Consider the following 20,198-nt stretch of genomic DNA (forward strand, 5'->3'; position numbering starts at 1 on the left):
AATGTTTTTCGGATCTGAAACTGAAATTTACATGAATCGGCTCAAATCCATTTAGCCAACATCATTCTCAATCCCGGAACACCTGGGTGGCGCAAGCAGTTAAATGTTTGACACTTGCTTTTGGCTGAGGTCTTGAAGTTGGTGTCCTGATCTCAGGGTTGTGATCTTGTGATTCTGGAATTGAGCCCTGCATTGGGCTTTGTACTTGGTGTTGAGTCTGCTTGGGATTCCCTCTCTTCCTCTGCCCCTCACCTCATGTGCGCTCTCTCTTTCTCTAAAATAAATAAATAAATAAAATCTTTAAAAAAGAAAGAAAGTAGTAAGCCATTCCAAGAAGCTTTTCTACAGGAAGTGTGTAATGTAAGGAAAAACAGTGTCTCCCAACCAATCCTGAAACCATCAGGATAAAATACATTTGCAAAGCATAGCATATAAATACCACAGGAAGAAGAGTAATAATCCCCAGGAATTCTCAAAAAAGAAAAAAAATGAAGAAAAAGAAAGAAAAGGTCAAAGAATAAAAATTTTTCAGATGGCTTCAGCACTGACCAGGAGAAAATGATCTTTGATTTTTTTTAAACATGGAAATATTTTTGGTACAGAGAAATTAAATTTATTAGGTTGTTGATTTCAAAATAAATAATGCTTAAGAATATCCAGCTGCCACTGACTTAATTCTCTGGGCATCACACAGCTGCTCTGACTGATAGTTTTACCTTCCAGGAGAAAAAACACACTGCATGCAAGTGTGTCATACTGGTTCGAGTTAGTTTCATTCCCGCTATCACATAATATATTGACCATGTATTTTACAAAGAAGTCTTTGGTTACTTCTGAGTAAATTGATAACCTGCAAAGCTGAAAGCCTGTGGTCACTCCATCGAAGTACAAGCATCACTTTCTTTTAAAACTCTGTACATTCCAGACTCATAATCTCTTGACAGCTGTGCTAAATCATCAAATCTTTAAACCACCCTGTCTTCTGTTGGAAATGACCCTAGTGGTCGTCTTTCCTATAGAATTCCTGATCCTCGGCTGTTCCCTGATGAGCCGGCTGATACCAGCGTCCCTGAAGTCCCATTTAAAACTCACCAGCAGATTCCAATTTAGGGATGTGCATTTCTAACAAGCTCCCAGAGGATGTGGAAGCTGCTGGTTGGAGAACCTCACTTTGAGAACCATTGCTCTAGCTTCTTTCTTTCCCCTTTCACGACATCCAATAGAGTTAAACCAGTCCTCCTCGGGCCAGACATCAATGTAACAAGCAGAGCTGTCACATGAAAGCTAAAACAACTTCCTTTCCTCCCTTAGCCCCTCTGTTAATCAGATTCCTCGTCCATCCCCACAGCATCTCTTGTCCAACCAACCAAACCCTTTCACAGCTCTGACTACCTGTGATCTCACTCGGCTAGAAGGCTCTCCTTATCTGCCAATAAATGGTCACTCTTTTATCATTTCTTATTCATTCACTCAGTACAATAACTATTTATGAGTCACCATACTTAGTGCTGTGAAAAATACTGAGGTCAAAACCAGCTATAATTAGCCTCAAATCAACAAATACCCCATGACTCCATATCTGTCTTAGAAATTAAATTGTTTAAACAAGCAAAAAATAAGTTCCCCCAAAGCATTCTGAAATGGTTTTTCCAGGAGTGGAAATGGATATGTGGTATATCTAGTGTAGTCTCTTTCCTGGCCCTCTCATAACTTAGTATCTATTTTATTTTTTAAAGATTTTATTTATTTGTTTGACAGAGAGAGATCCCAAGTAGGCAGAGAGGCAGGCAGAGAGAGATGAGGAAGCAGGCTCCCTGCTGAGCAGAGAGCCTGATGTGAGGCTCAATCCCAGAACCCTGAGATCATGACCTGAGCTAAAAGCAGAGGCTTAACCCACTGAGCCACCTAGGTGCCCCTTAGTATCCATTTTAAAGAGTTCTAAAGAGTTAAGAGTGTAACAAAGATTCCACTATGTATATGCTAAATTGATTTGCAACCTCATGCTGTAGGCTTAAGAAAACTAATTGCTGGTAATTACAAACTCATGCTGGGTATTCTCTCTACATAGAAGGAAACTGAAGTATTTGAGGGCCTGAGATAAGCCTGCCATCTTGGTATTCCTGGAGCTTAATGGCATAGGACAGCTCAAGATCTAGACAAAAGGATGAAACCACTCCCTGCCTGCTATATTTTTCAGATGAAATATTTTTACAGACAACACCATGGCAATATATATTCAGTGGTCATATATTACTCAGCCTTTTGAACCAAACATTTTCCTAATCCTCAAAGTCCTATGAGTACATTTTTACTCTTCTTACTCGTGCTTAATTTTTAAATAGTATTTATTCATTTTCCAGTGCAGATCTTAATGAAGTCATTCAAGTTATCCAAAACTAATAAGCCCATGGAATAAATGGAATTAGTAATGATAAAGGAAGCTTTCACACAGACCCAATTAAGTCAATTTTATAATTTTATTAAAGCATGACAGAAGAGCCCATGTAAGTGCAATAAAGTTTAATGGAAACTCAGTCTGGTCCTAAGAGTGGGCATCATAGGCAATGAAAGCATAACTTATAAATAAGAAACAGTCTTACAAAAAGTCTCTATTTCCTCAGAAATTAGGCAACATCTACCCATGATCAAATTTATGCACTCAGAGCTGTGGATAGCTAAACTGATGCTATATACTGCTTGTACAGTTTGCATTTGAAAAATGAAGTTATTCTTTAATTAGCATTTCTAAGCCAAAGTTAACGGCTGTTTGAAAATGAGGCTCATTACATGATTCTGTAAATGTACTCGTAATAACTGACATTACCACGCAGCTGTATAAACATATTTACCATGACATTTTTCTTCTACCGCAGGTGTATATTTTCCATTCTGAGCATTAGTAATATGTATCTCAGACTAGCCTGGCTTAGTAGTAACACTGAAGGGAAAAAATATTTCTTAAATTATTTAACTATTTGTAGAATAAAATGTTAATCTCACAGAACATATGTCATAAATACATCTTGTTTTTTTATTTTTCTGCTCCGACTTATCCCTGAAAGGGTTTATGGTAGCCATGTAATTCCTTTTTTCTTTTAGATATATTAACAATAAAATCTTCATCTAAAAGTTCAATGAAATCAGCCTCAAAATAAATAATCTGATTTGCATGACCAGCAGACATTACTTGCAACCTGAGTATATTTTGTGTTTTTCTAGTAACACAATAAAATATTTTAAAAAAGGTAAAATATTCCATAATATAATCAAATAACTAGGAATCATTCAGCAAGTCCCTGAAAAAGCTAAAGATAAATTACTCTCTCTAAATTTAATATAAAGTATCACATTAAGAGGAAAGGTTTCAGGAATGAACTTTTAACCTTTATGAACATCAAGAATGGTAATGTGTTAGGTGATAAAAGTCTACAAATATTTTAGCACACAAAGAGCATATTTGATACCGTTCTGAACCAATGGCTTAGTAACAACTTACAATGATCACTTACAAGCAGAGGTTTAGGAAACTCCCACAAAATCTAACAATTCTGAAGCTTCACTCTTGGCGACTACTTTTTAGTTTTGGAAAAATAAAACTGATTAAAAACCTCACACTGGCAAGTAATCAAACACCTTCCATGTCTCAAGTGATTTCTTTTTTTTTTCTTCTTTTTTAAAGATTTACTTATTTATTTTAGAGACAGATGGAAAGAGAGTGTGAGCAGGAGGGGCAGAGGGAGAGGGGGAGAAAATCTCAAGCAGACTCTGCACAGAGCACAGGGCTGATGCAGGGCTTGATCTCAGGAGCCTGAGATCAGGACTTGAGCCAAAACCAAGAGTTAGATGCTCAAAACAGCCCCCCCCCCCAGATGCCTACAGGGATTTCTAAAGATATTGTACCCTTTACATAAAGGACATAAGACTATTTTTCAGCTGGTGCCCAGTGCCTATTAGCTTCACCCTTCCTGAAGGAAGGAATACACAAACTTTTATTTTCCATAAAAGGGATCTGAATTGTGGGGAACCCAGCACACACGCTGAGTTCTATTAGATCTGAACATGAACAATGGAGGAGACGAGGACAATACAAGCTGTTTTTAAGCACAAACTTGATGCTGATTTGTGCTGCTGTCTCATGCTGAGCGAGCGCCCAAACACACAGCTTCCAATACACAGGAGCAGTGCTCTTCCCCAGTCTCTGCGCAAACACCCCTGGAGACTGGGAAGGTCCCTGGCATCTGATAATTCCAGGATTTAGAATATTAATGTTTAGTATACCTTGAAGGTGATGTCAACTGTCTCTGGCACCTTACACAGTGCAGTTCAGGTTCCACTTCACCTACCATCTCTGCACAGTGATCACAAGGCAGACCAAGGAATAGGAGCTTGCGGGGCTTTTCTGTGTCCTCACTCATCCCAGAGCAGAAGCGTAGTAATTTTTGTAACAAAGCAATCTGCTATAGTCAAGCATGTGCTCCAAATTCTTCCCACTATTAATATCATAAGATACATTTAAATATATATATATAATGCTACAACTTAATATTTACTGTTACAATTAATGCTTCTTTAGATCTATCAAAATACTGACCCACTTCTTTGATCATAGTGATTTTTGCCTCTCACGCTTGCATCTGGGTTCAATTTTCCTTCTAGTTGAAGGATATAGTTCTGCAGCTCTTTTTGGCAAAAATCTACTGATAGGACACATCCTCAGTCTCTGCAGATCCCGAAATGTCTTCTCTTCACTGTTACTCTTAAATTATTGCCCCTAGAACTTTGAAGGTGTTAGCCCACAGCCTTCTGACACCTGCTAGGAAGTCGGCTATCAGTCTTAGGAAGGAAACCTACCTTTGTCTGCAGTCATTGCTAGCATTTTCTTTTCGACGACTATTTCAAACCTGGTCCTGGCTCTTCCAGCCTCTGACAAATCTGCCTCCATCCTCGTGCTGGGCTAATGACCTGGGTTTCTAGTTTCCCGGGGATACATGAACAATCAGTGTCCACACTCACTGCCAGGGGCCCAGCAGCAACTGCATGCAGGCCAGCTCTCTGACAGCTGCCTTCTCCTACAGATAAAGGACTCTCACGCGTGAGGCTAACCCTACACTTGTGCCCTAGATGCATTCTCTCATATGCTACAGAACTCTGCCCAACACTTCTCACAAAATCTTCCCTCTCTACTGGCTCACCCCATCAGTTCATAAATAAGCTCTTAGTTTTTCTGTTTTAAAAATAAGACAAATATAAAACCTCCCCTCAGCTCACACCCAGATTTCCAGACAGAGCCCCTACCCCTACCTTAAGCAACCACATATCACTCTGTTCTTATAATATTGGCTTTGATCACAGGTAAGATCATAGTCAAGTTTGTTGGGATCACACTGGGATCACTTGAGATCGTGGTTCACTACTGCCATATTTATCTATCTTTAATTTTTCAGGTGAGTTACTATCCTGCCTTAGAAGTATGTCCAGGGAGGAACCATGATATCTTTTAGTAGATGAATGGATAAATGAACACATGCACACAATGGAACATTACTCAGAGCTAAAAAGAAATGACATTTCAAGTCATGAACAGACATGGAGGAATCTTAAATGCTTATTACTGCATGAAAGAAGCTGATCTGAAAAGGCTACATGTTGTACGAGTCCAACTACAGCACATTTTGGAAAAGGAAAAACTGTGGAGACAATATAAAGATCGGTGGTTGCCAGGGGTCAAGGGGGAAGGGAAAGATGAAGAGGTTTATGAGGGCAGTGAAAACACTGTGATAACGATAACAACAGACACACATCATTACACATCTGTCCAAATCCACAGAACGCATACCACCAAGAATGAGCTCTAATGAATACAACTATGGCCTCTGGATGATTACAATGCGTCCATGTAGGTCCACCTACCCTAACAAGTGTCCCGTCTGGTGAGGATGTTGACAGTGGGGAAGACTATGCATGCGTGGGATTGGGGAACACAGAGGAGCTCTCTCTACCTCCCTCTCCATCTTGCTATGAAACTAAAACTGCTCTAGAACAAATACTACTTCTTTTTTAAAGTAAGTTCTGGGTTACTTTGGTTATTGCTGTTTTCATTGAAAATCTAACTAAAGTCAAGTTTCAGTCTTTCAGACTGATATACCATCCAGTTTGCAAATTTGTTGAAGGATGGGACTTCTCCGTATTTCAATTAATTCCTTGTTTGGTAGGGTCCCCAACAGAAAAAAAGAAAACAGAAGCCAAGAACAACAACAAATGAAGGGTATGATGAACTGAAAAGCCATTCACCAACTAGATTTTCTGTTTCCTGTCTCATCTATTGAGATAGATAATCCAAATTCCCTGCATTGTGTGACCATATATGGATGACCTGTTTAATTCACCTTGTTTCACCTTGTTTAATTCTCATTCTTCCCAGGAGAATCAAGTACCATGATTATCTCCATTTCATCAATGAGAAAATGAAGGTTTAACAACACTGCAGAACTAACAATAAAGCCTGGCATCTGAGACCAGAGCCTAGACTCTTACTCACTGCACAGGTCACTCCTAAGGACTCAGGCTTGTAAGGTAACATGTGCTCTCAAACACATAAGCCCTGTCAGGGTTTAAGGAACTAAACTACTAGAATTTTACTTGTTTTAATTAATCTTACTAATTTACCTAATGACAGAACATATACTGTACTTTTTATTAAACTTTATTGTAAAATTAATTGAACTCTTGAAGTTAGAAAAGTTTTGGGCGTGTAAAAGCTATTACTTTTGGAAAAATTGGATTAAGGCAACAGACAGCTCTACATAGAAATTGACATTAAATCTCTTCTTGCTCTAGTTAAACAATCTCATTCCTTTAAGCCAAACAATATAAAATAAGGCCTTCACCCTTTGCAATGAGGATATCATTAAAATGGAGATTTTATTATTGAAAACTTGGTTAACATAAAAATTGTGTTTGAATGCCCACAACTTAGAAATCGTAGATGACAATTCATCAACTGAGAAGACATCTATCTTTGCCTTCCGTATCTAATTTTCTCAGGCAGATGTCAGATGAAGACTGAGACTGAAGGAAAGCAAGTTACTTTTAAAACTGTTGTAGATATCCTCTTACTGTTAGAACCTAAGACTCTATTTTCTTGATTTTCCCCCTATGATCAACAAGTGGAAATTTCAGGAGACAGCACAAGGCAGTGGAAAGACTGTATGAAACATAATTTTTGTGCACTTCGGTTTTCTTGTGGCCTTATTGTACGAATCAACTGAAAAGTAAAGGTCTGTATTCACACCAAGCGTTATTTCAAAAAGAAGCTGCTCAAAAGTGTATTTGCAACTTATTTTCTAAAAAGATATATAAATCTTTTCTCAGAAGCATCAAAGATTAAATGTCACAAAAGTTAAAGTAGCTCAGTGTTAGTTAATTGAAGTAGCTCAGTGTTAGTAACTAGTGTTAGTGTTAGTTACTTTGATAAACCAGATCAGGGCCCAAGTACACCAACTAGCTTGTTTAATTTAAACTGGTCTGAAAATCAAGCTCAGATATCAGGAGATGTAAGGGAATGAAAGTAATGTAATGTGTATTATATAAGCTAACCCTGGAGGCAACTTCACATAGTGTCTATTAAAAATGGAAACTGTGCCTTCCCTGCCAACCCCAGTGGGCTGTTGCGGAGATCACGAGAGATGCCGCATTTGAAAAAGACTGGCGGCGGGGGTTGGGGGGTGATGCCTGGGTGGCTCAGTCTGTTGAGTGTCTGACTCTTGATTTCAGCTCAGGTCATGATCTCATGTGCCCCGAGATGGAGCCCACCATCCGGCTCTGTGCTCAGTGGGGAGTCTGTCTGCTGGAGATTCTCGTTCCCTCTGCTCCGCCCACTCACACTCTCTCTCACCCTTTCTCTCTTAAGTAAATAAATAATCTTTTTTTTAAAGATTTTATTCATTTATTTGACAGAGAGAGATCACAAGTAGGCAGAGAGGCAGGCAGAGAGAGAGGAGGAAGCAGGCTCCCTGCGGAGCAGAGAGCCCGATGCGGGTCTCGATCCCAGAACCCTGGGATCACGACCCGAGCTGAAGGCAGAGGCTTTAACCCACTGAGCCACCCAGGCGCCCCGTAAATAAATAATCTTAAAAAACAACAACAACATGGTTTAAGTGTTAGGCACTTTTTTAATTGAAAAAAAAATTTTTCTTGTTATTATTAAACCAAAAATTCAACAGGAAGGGTTTCAAGACCTATAAATGACCTAAAAATTTTCATTTGTTTTTCAAGAGAAGCACTTTTCCTCCTCAAAGAACATTCTATGCCACATAAAAATCAAGCTGATACTTCAATCATTGTGTCCCTCCCCCAACCGCTGTATGAACTCGGGTCTTTTAAAAAATAATTCCCCTTCCCACCTCTGAAAAAGACATTCTGATCTGGTTTAAACTTTTATAATACATCAACTGGTACAGATTTTCTCCACTCAAAAAGATGTTTATATCCCTGAAGCTAAATTTCTTCCATGTGCTATAAGCTATAACCAACCCTGGAGAAAGCAACCAGAACTTTACAAATAAGGCCATTTCATAAGCAAGTTTATGTTTTTGCTCCAAGAACTCAGCTAGTGAGAATCAGATACCAATAAACCATCTGTAAGACACGCAGACACAAGGCAGGAAAGCAGGACAGCGCATGCAGGTGCTGCTGACCAGCAGCTGGAGACAGAGATGGGGGAACGAGTGCTCTCAGTACTCAGGTGACACAGGGAAAATTTTCTCCAAAGGAAATCCGAAAGGAATACAATCGTGTTTTTAAGGCACGTGTAGTTTAACCAAGACACCAAGTACTTGAGCCTCTGAAGGTACAGTCAAATATATATATAATAATACTGGTACGCACATTACGTATATAAGCCATTCACTGAAAGTGAGAGCTATGGATGTTCAGAAGCTTTTCCCGGAGACAGCAGGGCAGACCTCGTTATTTCTCGATCACACCACATCTGTTAGGTGCAGCATTAAACCATTCATAACCGGCTCACGGAACGGCCTCCTCAAAGGGTTAGTACAACCCCCTGGAAAGACAGAACGGCTCCTTGCAAATTTAAGTGATCATATACTTTCTCACAAATACACAAAACTAGATGCTAACAGTATTTTAATCATTGAAAATGTAATTTCACTTTCTTACTTTTAAACAGCTTTGTTGATGTATCATTTCCACACAACAACATGAACAGATTTCAGTGAGTTTTTGACAAATGGGTGGGCTCGGCCATGTGACCACTACCACATTTGAGCTACAGAGTATGCCACTTCTTGCCCCCTTTCCAGCCAGCCTCCCGACTCCATGCCACTCCAGCCAGCACCGATTAACTCCTGTGTTCATAGATGCCTCTTCCCCACTAGAACACTGACTCAAAGACTGCACCACAATGCATTTACACGTTCTGCTGTGGATACACGCCAAGGTTATTTCCAGCTTTTGTCGATTATAGATAGAGCTGATGTGAACACTCATGCACAAGTCTTTGTTTTCACTAACTATGAAGCGATGGAATTGCATATGTGTTTACTCAGAGACTGGCTGTTGGGCATGTGGTAATGCCACGTTCCCACCAACTGAAAATGTTCCACTCATGCTGCTTTCTGTCCAACACTTGTTCTTCTCAGTCTTTCTTATTTTAGCCATTCTGGTGGTTGTAAGTGGTATCTTGCTGTGAACTGTATTTTATTTTATCTTTTAGATCTTATTTTTAAGCAATCTCTACACCCAATATAGGACTCAAAACTACAGCCCTGAGATCAAGAATCACGAGCCCCCTTGCTATGAATTTTGAATAACTGAAGTGTCTTTTCAGGTCTGCCCATTTTTTAAAAATCATCTTATTACTGTATTATAAAAGTTCACTAGATCTTCCAGATACAAGCTCTTTGTCACACATTGTTTCACAAATATTTTGTCCGACTTTATGGTCTTGCTTTTTCATTTTTTAGATAGTAACTTTTGAAGGCCAGAAACATGTACAGTCTTGAAGTCCAATTTATCAAAACATTTTTTTAATCGTATGAATAGTGATTTTCTCCTAAGAAGTTGTTATGGTCTAAATGTTTATGCCCACCCTCCCCCCCAATTGATAGTTACATCCTAATGTGATGGATTAGGAAGTGGGCCTGTAGGAGGTGATCAGGCCATGTGGATGAGGCCCTCATGAATGGGATTAGTACCCTTAGAGAAGAGAGCCCAGAGAGAACCCCAAGGAGAATTTCACGTTCAGGAGGATGGCCCTCACCTGACCACGTTAGCACCCTGATCTTGGACTTCCAGCCTTCAGACCTCTGAGAAATAAAGTCTGTTTTCTGTAAGTCACCCCTGCCTGTGCTACTTTGTTACAGGGACTTGAGTGGACCAAGAAATCTCTGCCTAACCTAAGTATACAAAGGCTTTCCATGATTTGTTCTATAAGATTCAGGTTTAGGTTTTACAACATTTAGGTCTATGATAGATTTTTTTACAGACCTTGGTATTTGCCGTGAGACAGAGATCAAGGTTATCTCACCTGATCCCCACGAGATCCAGTTAACCCAGCATCACAGGTTGAAAGTCTAATGTCTGGCACCTCTGCCAAAAAGCCAATTGGCTATATACGTGTGGGTCTATTTCTGGACTCTTCATTCTGTTGTGTTTATCTGTTTGTCTATCAATCATGCTCTCTTAATGAGGAGAAGTGGACTTTATTTCTTCTGTCTTGGTATCAGGAGTCAGAAGCAGAGCAGCTGCTGATGCTGACACATCCCTTCAACAAGGAGTAGTAACAGATTGAGAAAAATGGCAAAAGTTTTTATTTTGGTATTCTTTAAAAAGGATCACTTCTAGGGGTGCCTAGGTGGTTTAGTCGACTAGTTGAGGGTCTGACTCTTGATTTCAGTTCAGGTCATGATCTCAGGGTCATAGGATCGAGCCCCCATGCAGGGTTCTGTGCTCAGTGGGGAGCCTGCTTGAGATTTTCTCTCCCTCTGCCCCTCCCCCACATGCACACACCTGTGAAAACATATGCACATGCACGCTCTCTCTCTCTCAAATAAATAATAAATCTTGTTTAAAAATGGTCACTTATTTTTAAAACAATAAATATAAGCCAAATGTGTTATGTGTTTAATGTGTTAAATTAGTAATGCTAAAATGTGTTAAACTAGTTTTCTAAGTTGACTGTTATTCAGTTAACTATTTGGAATGAATATAGAGGCAAAAAAGCACCAAAGGGGCTAGCTCCATAAAGGGTTGTCAGTAAGCCTTTCAGAATTTCCCCCAAATGAGTTCCCTGATCTTCAGCTGGAGAGTGCTCCCTCAGACTCATCCCAGCCTGCTTGGCCATGATAACCAAGAGGTATGAGTTCACACTTTCTTTAGAGAGAAAACAGAAATCATCTTTTAGATTTTGAAATTCATCCATATTTCCATGCATCCTTAGTTCCTTCCCAGGAAGGAAAAAGGAAAGAAGTGTCCCTCCTTCTTTGCTGTACTCTCTACCCATGTCCTTCATCTTAGCCTCAGTGTCTCACGTGGTGAATCTGTGACATTTCTGAAATCAGAAACTGGGATCCCTGAGATTCTCAGTACCACACTTTAGTCTGTATTTTTCATACATTTATGTTTTAAATAACAAGCGACAGAAATTATACACGGTGAATAATTTTTCCAAGATAGAATTATATTAAAAGCTTCAGACATTTCCTGTAACACAAGATATTTAGTAACAAAGGCATGGATTATTATTATTATTATTAACCACCGACATATTATAATAAGATTACATATTCCAGTAACATGTAAAAACAATCTATACTTCACAGACATCTAATAACAGAAAATAGTAAATGAAATGAACATAATGTAAATGTCCAACAAAAGTCATTTAAAAATTAAAAGATATATAAAAGTCATCATATTTTATTTTTTAGTTTTTTTAAGTAGGCTCCCCTGAACTCATGACATGAGACCGAGACCTGAGCTGAGACTAAGAGCCAGAAGCTTAACTGACTGAGCCATCTAAGTGCCCCAAAAGTCATTTTTTTTTTTTTTTTTTTTTTTTTTTGAGAGAGAGCACGAGTGCGGCAGAGGGAGAGGGAAAGAAACTCTCACGTGGACTCTATGCCCACCTTAGAGCCTGACTGGGGCTCGATCTCACAACCCTGAGATTATGACCTGAGCTGAAACAAGACTCAGATGCTTAACTGACTAAGCCACCATTTTTTTTTAACAAAAGTCATCATTTTTTATTATTTTTTTATTTTTTATTTTTTAGAAAGATTTTATTTATTTATTTGACAAAAATCACAAGCAGATGGAGAGGCAGGCAGAGAGAGAGAGAGAGCAGGAAGCAGGCTCCCCGCTGAGCAGAGAGCCCGATGCGGGGCTCGATCCCAGAACTCCGGGATCATGACCTGAGCCGAAGGCAGAGGCTTTAACCCGCTGAGCCACCCAGGCGCCCCAAAAGTCATCATTTTTTAACAAAATTTTTAAAACACACAAAACAGTGACAAGTCTTAATCTCTGTTTCATGACAAATGATCCAGACACAGAAAAGTTTCTTTCATTCTGCACGGATGCAAAAAAGCACCAAGGGGTCTAGCTCCACAAAGGGCTGTCAGTTGTGACAAATGGGTGGCCTAGGCATTTGGGTATATTTTGCTTCATTTAAACTCATTTCCGTTTTTTGTTTTCTTAAAATTCAATATAGTTGACATACAGTATAATACTAGTTTCAGGTGTACAATATAGTGATTTCACAGTTCCATATGTCACCTGGTGCTCATCATGATGGGTAAACTCCTTCATCCCCATCACCTGTACCCCCCATCCCCCTCCAACCTCCTCCTGGGTGAACATCAGCATGTTCTCTAGAGTTAAGAGTCTGTTTCTTGGTTTGTCTTTTTTTTTTTTCCTTTGTTCACTTGTTCTGTTTCTTAAATTCCATACCCATCCCCCGCCCCCAATTTCCTTTTTTAATGGTGAGATCATTTTGCCTGCTTACCCTGATTTTGGTTTTGCTAATGAGGCCAGTATTGGGTCATGAATTCAGATTACAAATCAGTTTCAATCCCACAGTCACACTCACAGCTTTGTTCTACTCAAGTACTAACAATAATTGCAGCCTGTAGCAAGTATCAAGTCCTGGAAACTGTCAGCAAACATAATGAGGTAGCATTCCAATAATGTCATTTGAATCTTCTAGAGAGGGAAATGGCATAGCATAGACCCACAGGTCCAGACCTCCACTTTGCATGAATCCTGGCTAGTTCTTGGAACACCACTCCTTGGAATCATACAAAGTGATGAAATATATAATGGTCTTGTTAATACTTATTTTGTGGGGTTTTGGGGGGCTCAGTCCGTTAACTGTCTGCTTTAGGTAAGGTAATTATCCTAAGGTCCTGGGATTGAGCCCCGTGTCAGGCTCCCTGCTCAGCAGGGAGTCTGCTTCTCTCTCTCCCTTTGCTTTTCCCCCTGCTTGTGCGCTCTCTCTCTCAGATAAATAAATAAAATCTTTAAAATAAATACTTTGTTTGCAAAAACGACTCACTGTTAGCAGCAGACATGACTAAGAATACCATGAATACATGTAACAGCCAAATGTAACAGGAGAGTGTGAATTTTTCCTTCCTGCATGCTCCTGTCCAGGTTCCCAGGAATGTGTGCCCTGGCCCCTGACACCTGCACCCAGGTTTCCTGCTCTCGCTAAAGATTTGATGTCAGCAGGACCCTTTGAATCAATCTGTGCCTTGATTGCTGATCCTTAATTTTTACAGGAGAGTTACAATATTTTCCTGATTTCCCCACCATTTAGGGGTGGGGAAAGGACATAAATTGTGCAAGGTATTTTCATCACCTGCCCTTCCCATTCCCACTGATTTCCTGCTCTTGGCTTCCAATCAAACCATTCTGAGCGCTGCCTTCCTTCCCCTCTCCCCTGCCACTGCTCAGTACATTTACTAAGTATTCTTATGTTGTAGTATAAATGTATACTATGTAAAGATCCTTACTAATGATTTACTCCTGCTCCTCCTCAACACACAACAGTCAGGTTTCCACTCTCACCTCCCACAGAGCCTGGTTTTTGACCTCTGCTCTCTTCTCAGTTCTCCTCCTCCTCCACCTCCATGTAGCACCTGCTGCCACTAATCAGTCCTCTAACTTGGTTTTCTGAGCAGGGCTCCATCCAGGTACCTCCTACTGCCTTTCTGTAGGCTGCTTGGTCTGACCTCTTCCTCCAGTGAAGGTTCCCCCCAGGTTCTAAGGAGCCCAGGACTTCCATCTGAGACACTATTCCTAAGTGATTTCAGCACACTCTGACCCAGGACGCCCTGACCCCCAGGTCCTTCCCTGCAGCTGCAGCCTCCCTCCTGACCGACAGATACAAACTTCTGTCTGCTGGATTTCAGCACCTGGAGATGGCAATCCTGCTTTCTTTTAGGCCATGTTCAGGGCACATGCAGCCTCTGCATCTGTCCTATCGTTAGCATGTCCTAGGGCCACCTCACTGCACTGGCTCCCAACTCTGTCATTCAGTTAGCCAGGCTTCCTTCCAACATGAGACCTTCACATGCTGTCCTCACTTCCTAAGAAAAAAGTCTTCCCCTCCCCTCTTCTTCACTTGGCCAACAGGTGTTGTGAGTTGCCATGTCCTTCCAGATTCACACACTGAAGTCCTAACCCCAACACCGCAGAATGACCTCATTAGGAAGTAGGGTCAAAACCGAGGAATTTCTTCAGCTGAGCTCCTATGCCTGGTGTTCTGATATAAAGGGGAAGCTTGGACACACACACAGGGAGAATGCCTGTGTCAGCATGAAGGCAAAGATGGGGGTGATGTGTCTACAACCCAGAAATGTGAAAGACTGCCCACAATCACTAGAAGCTAGGAGAGAGGATGGAAGAGATTCTCCTCAGAAGCCTCAGAAGGAACACCTCGATCTCAGACTTCTAGTTTCCAGACTATGAGACAATAAATTTCTGCCGTTTAAGCCACCAGTCTGTGACACTTCATATGGCAGACCCTTGGAAACTGACATACCTAGTCGTCATTCAATCTTAGCTCAAATGTCACCTACTCCCGGAAGGCCTCCCCGTCTCCCTCAAAATGAACTAGTCCCCACCTCCCTCACTTACATGGTCTCACTCTACTCTTCCTTTGTGGCCTTTATCTTATTTATCTGTGTGATTCATTACACTGGCATTGATCTCTTCTAGTCTATAAAACAGACTATGTCCAGGTCCATGGCTATTTCTTTCTGGCCTTGAGGTCCTGGCCCCAATCTGAAGTTAGCACAATCATCTATGTATGTACTTACTTACTATTTGCTTCTTCCTCCACCGAGCATGACCCTCACCTGTAGGATGGCGCCAGGTGTGTGGCCGATGTGCAGTAAGCCTGCCCTTCCATAGACAACTAACCCCAGAACCCAGGCCTGCTCTGCCCACTGCTGACTGTGTCCCCAGGGTACAGTCACACAGAAGGCTGAAAAAATGACTGAAGGAGCCTATGTAGTATGGCGGGCATTGTAAGGATGCTGTAATCACTTAAAAACAATGAAAGTTTGAGGACTATAACCTTCTCTTTATTAAAGAAAATCTCGTTAAGCACTAATACATTCTTCATCAACTCATTTCTGCTTTCCAGCTGATATTTAATATTTAAGAATATTTGCCAACAAAAGAACTCAAAAGGCACAGCTCTTAGCTATGACTGATCTCAAAATGATTTAAACTCGTGGCCTGAAGATTTCAAAACTTTCAACAAAACCAAAAGACAACTGACAGAATGGGAGAAGATATTCTAAAATGACATATCAGATAAAGGGCTAGTATCCAAAGTCTATTAAGAACTTATCAAACTCAACACCCAAAGAACAAATAACCTAATCAAGAAATGGGCAGAAGACATAAACAGACATTTCTGCAAAGAAGACATCCAACTGACAAACAGACACATGAAAAAGTGCTCAACATCACTCAGCATCGGGGAAATACAAATCAAAACCATAATGAGATACCACCTCACACCAGTCAGTATGGCTAAAATTAACAAGTCAGGAAACGACAGATGTTGGCGAGAACATGGAAAAAGGAGAACCCTCCTACACTGTTGGTGGGAATGCAAGCTGGTGCAGCCACTCTGGAAAACAGTACGGGGTTTCCTCAAAAAGTTGAAAATAGAGGTACCCTATGACCCAGCAATTGCACTACCGGGTATTTACCCTAAAGATACAAATGTAGTGATCCAAAAGGGCACATGCACCTGAATGTTTATAGCAGCAATGTCCACAATAGCCAAACTATGAAAAGAACCTAGATGTCCATCAACAGATGAATGGATAAAGAAGATGTCATGTATACATCAGAATACAATGGAATTCTATGCAGCCATCAAAAGAAATGAAATCTTGGCATTTGCAATGACATGGATGGAACTAGAGGGTATTATGCTGAGCGAAATAAGTCAATCAGAGAAAGATAATTATCATATGATCTCTCTGATATGAGGAATTTGAGAGGCACCGTGGGGAGTTGTGGGGGGTAGGGAAGGAAAAAATGAAACAAGATGGGATCGGGAGGAAGACAAATCATAAGAGACTCTTAATCTCACGAAATAAACTGAGGGTTGCTGGGGGGTGAGGGGGTAGGGCTAGGGTGGTTGGGTTATGGACATTGGGGAGGGTATGTGCTATGGTAAGTGCTGTGAAATGTGTAAGACTGATAATTCACAGACCTGTACTCCTGGGGCAAATAATACATTATATGTTAATTTAAAAAAAACAAAACACAAGAAACTTTTCAAAACTTTCTTCATTAAGTTTTCTGCTCTGAAATAGCAAAATGGAGAAGGGCTAAATGTTTTTTCCTAGATATGGCCGATGTAATGCTAGCAACATTAAGAAAAAATTTTAAAGATTTATTTATTTATTTATTTAGAGAGCAAACAGGCAGAGGGACAGAGAAGTGTGGAGCCCAACATGGGGCTCAATATGAGATCATGACCTGAGCTGAAATCAAGAATTGGATGCTTAACCAACTGAGCCAACCAAGTACCCCGCAACACTGAGAAATTTTAAAAAATTATTTTTACCGGGGCATCTGGGTGGCTCAGGGGTTAAGCCTCTGCCTTTGGCTCAGGTCATGATCTCAGGGTCCTGGGATCAAGTCCTGCATTGGGCTCTCTGCTCAGAGGGGAGCCTGCTTCCCCCTCTCTTTGCCTGCCTCTCTGCCTACTTGTGATTGCTCTCTGTCAAATAAATCAATAAAATCTTTAAAAAAATTATTTTTACCCATTATCCTAAGTTTCTAACAGAATAGGGACTTTGCTTTTTTATGTGTTTCCTATGGTCTTTGCCCAAAGCACATACATTTCATGTAGTTGTAATAATATATGGCCATGACTATGAGAAAAATGATAAGCCAATTCAAAACTATATTTGGAAGAAAATCAGTATCACACAAAACAAGAGATATTGTCCCAAGTGCTATTGTTTGTATGTCATCTTCAATCAGAAAATCTCTCTAAAGAGTTCCTTTTACACAGGAATCTTTAGGAATTGCAGAAAAGCACTTATTGGAGGGAAAAAAGACATCCTATCATTAATTATCTGAGCAGACAAGGTAACTGAACACCAAACAGAACCCTGGCTTTCAAGGGATTAGATGTCAATTTATTTAATACTCGCTTACTTGGATTTTGACATTTCTTCTTCCCTCATTCTTAAAGTAAAAATTCTTGACCTCAGAAAGGGTCCTGACACTGTTTTCCAAAATACACCATAATCAGAAAAACATGACTTGAAGTATAAAATGTGTTTTTAACAAGAGTTAGAATCTCAGGAAAATAAACATACTACTTATCTAAAAGGTTTCAAGGCTAAAAACAAGTAAACAACTAAATAAACTAAGAAATCTCTTAGAAGTCTTTCCAACAACAACAAAAACCCACCAAAACACAGAACACAAGCAGTGACTCAGGATAAGGCTGTAACTGAAGTAACATAAAAAGAAACTCTAAAATGTTTGTAGTTCTCGTAAAAGCACTGGGGATGTTGTGGAAGTTTGTGGGAGAAAATAAGGATCATTGGAACATCTTCTGTTACCTTCAGTGGACAGCAACGATAAAAACAGCGTACACTGAACGTTTCAGAGATCTTTTCACTCTTGTGGACGTGCTAATAGCACCCCACTGGGCACGCCCTTGCTTCAGAAAAAAAACTTAACAAAAGTAGAAGTTTTATCTCTTTTCATTCAATATGCTACCATGAAAAATTTCACTTAAACTCTTAAGATTGGCTTATGTAACACATGTAATAGCTTGAAATTTTACTGTTTAGAAGATGGTTTGTTCCATCTGTGTGTGTAAACACCACACACGTGTGTAGGTACCTGGTACCATTCATGCTTGTGCTGTGGCCAGCCTGTGTCACCCAGGGTGGGGGTGGGGGGGGTCACTGGGATTTCCTCTCCAGCTGATATCAAACTGTACCACAGGCCCTTCTCTGTGCCGCACATACATCACTCAGTGGCGAGGGGGGAAGCTCAAAGAGAGAATGCTGTGACTGTTTGGGGTAAGTCTACAGAGCTAAACCACAAAGTAGGAATGGTCTTCAATGAAACAACTGGTAGGAAATGCCAACTTGATCCTCACATTCAGAGAGACCAACTTTGCAAATCCACCCAAACCGTGAACTCCTTAAAGTTCCTTAATCAATATTCAAAGTCCAAGCAGCCAAGGACCCAGGAGAGTCTCTATTAGAACCCAGGATCATTGACTGGAACAATCAGATGATAAAGGGTCCGCAGCACCACTTCTCTGCTATTGTAACCTCTGAACCCCACTCCCACCTAATACATTAGGACAAAAGCTGTTTCTTTTCTTTTCTTTTTTTTAAGATTTTATTTATTTGGGGCGCCTGGGTGGCTCAGTAGGTTAAAGCCTCTGCCTTCAGCTCAGGTCATGATCTCAGGGTCCTGGGATCGAGCCCCACATTGAGCTCTCTGCTCAGCAGGGAGCCTGCTTTCCTTCCTCTCTCTGCCTGCCTCTCTGCCTACTTGTGATCTCTGTCTCTGTCAAATAAATACACAAAATCTTAAAAAAAAAAGATTTTATGTATTTATTTGACAGAGAGAGAGACAGCAAGAGAGGAAACACAAGCAGGGAAAATGGGGGAGGGGGAAATGGGCTCCCCACTGAGCAGGGAGCCCAATGCAGGGCTCGATCTCAGAACCCTGGCATCATGACCTGAGCTGAAGGCAGAGATTTAATGACAGAGCCACCTAGGTGCCCCAGCTCTTTCCATTCTCAAGGACATCATTATTTTGAACAGGAAGATGTTCAAAACAAAAGCAAGATGATATTTATAAATAATAAAGCAAATCATGCCATTGACAAACTGAAAAGGCAGCTGGCTAAATGGGAGAAGATATTTGCAAATCATACATCTGATAAAGGGCTAATATTCAAAATATATAATGAACACACATAACTCAATCGAAAAAAATCCTGATTTTTAAAATGGGCAGACAACCTGAAGAGCCATTTTTCCGAAGGAGACATATAGACGGCCAACATACACATGAAAAGAGGCTCAACATCATTGATCATCAGGTAAACGCAAATAAAAACCGCAGTGAGATCTCACCTCATGACTGTCAGAATGGTTAAAATCAGCAACATAAAAAACAACAGGTGTTGGTGAGGATGTGGAGAAAGGGTAACCCTCCAGCACTGTTGCTGGGAATGCAGACTGGTGCAACCGGTGTGGACAACGGGGTAGAGGGTCCCCAACAAATGAAAAGGAGAGCTACCCTATGATCCAGCAATGCTACTTCTGGATATTTATTGGAAGAAAAGGAAAACACTAACTTGAAAAGATGTCTCCAGCCCCATGGTTACTGCAGCATTACTGACAACAGTCAGGATGTGGAAGTAGCCCAGGTGTCTGCCGATGGCTGAATGAATGAAGAAGATGTGAGTGTGTGTGTGTGTGTGTGAGTGTGCATGTACCATATCCCTATTCAACCATAAAAAAGGATGAAGCCTTGCCATTTCCAACAACACAGATGGACCCTGAGAGTGTGAGGATAACTGAAGTAAGTCAGCGAGGAGAGAAACATGAGTGCCAGAGGATCACCCTTATTTGTGGAATCGAAAACAAACAAACAAAAAAAAA

At 40.5% G+C, this 20,198-nt stretch overlaps 1 protein-coding gene across 9 annotated transcripts in view; it reads right to left on the minus strand.

Annotated features, from left to right (window-relative positions):
• DISP1 (dispatched RND transporter family member 1) overlaps positions 1-20,198 on the minus strand; it is a 170,524-nt gene that overhangs the window by 72,322 nt on the left and 78,004 nt on the right. Inside the window, exon 1 of one of the 9 annotated variants that reach the window (XM_032318848.1) lies at positions 8,887-9,061. The exons of the other annotated variants lie outside the window; for them this stretch is intronic. The gene's annotated coding sequence lies outside the window, so the exon portion shown is untranslated. Of the gene's footprint in view, positions 1-8,886; positions 9,062-20,198 lie in introns of those variants that run through there. 9 annotated transcript variants of the gene reach the window in all.

The sequence above is a fragment of the Mustela erminea genome, chromosome 17, assembly GCF_009829155.1.
Source record: "Mustela erminea isolate mMusErm1 chromosome 17, mMusErm1.Pri, whole genome shotgun sequence".
Classification (NCBI taxonomy): domain Eukaryota; kingdom Metazoa; phylum Chordata; class Mammalia; order Carnivora; family Mustelidae; genus Mustela; species Mustela erminea.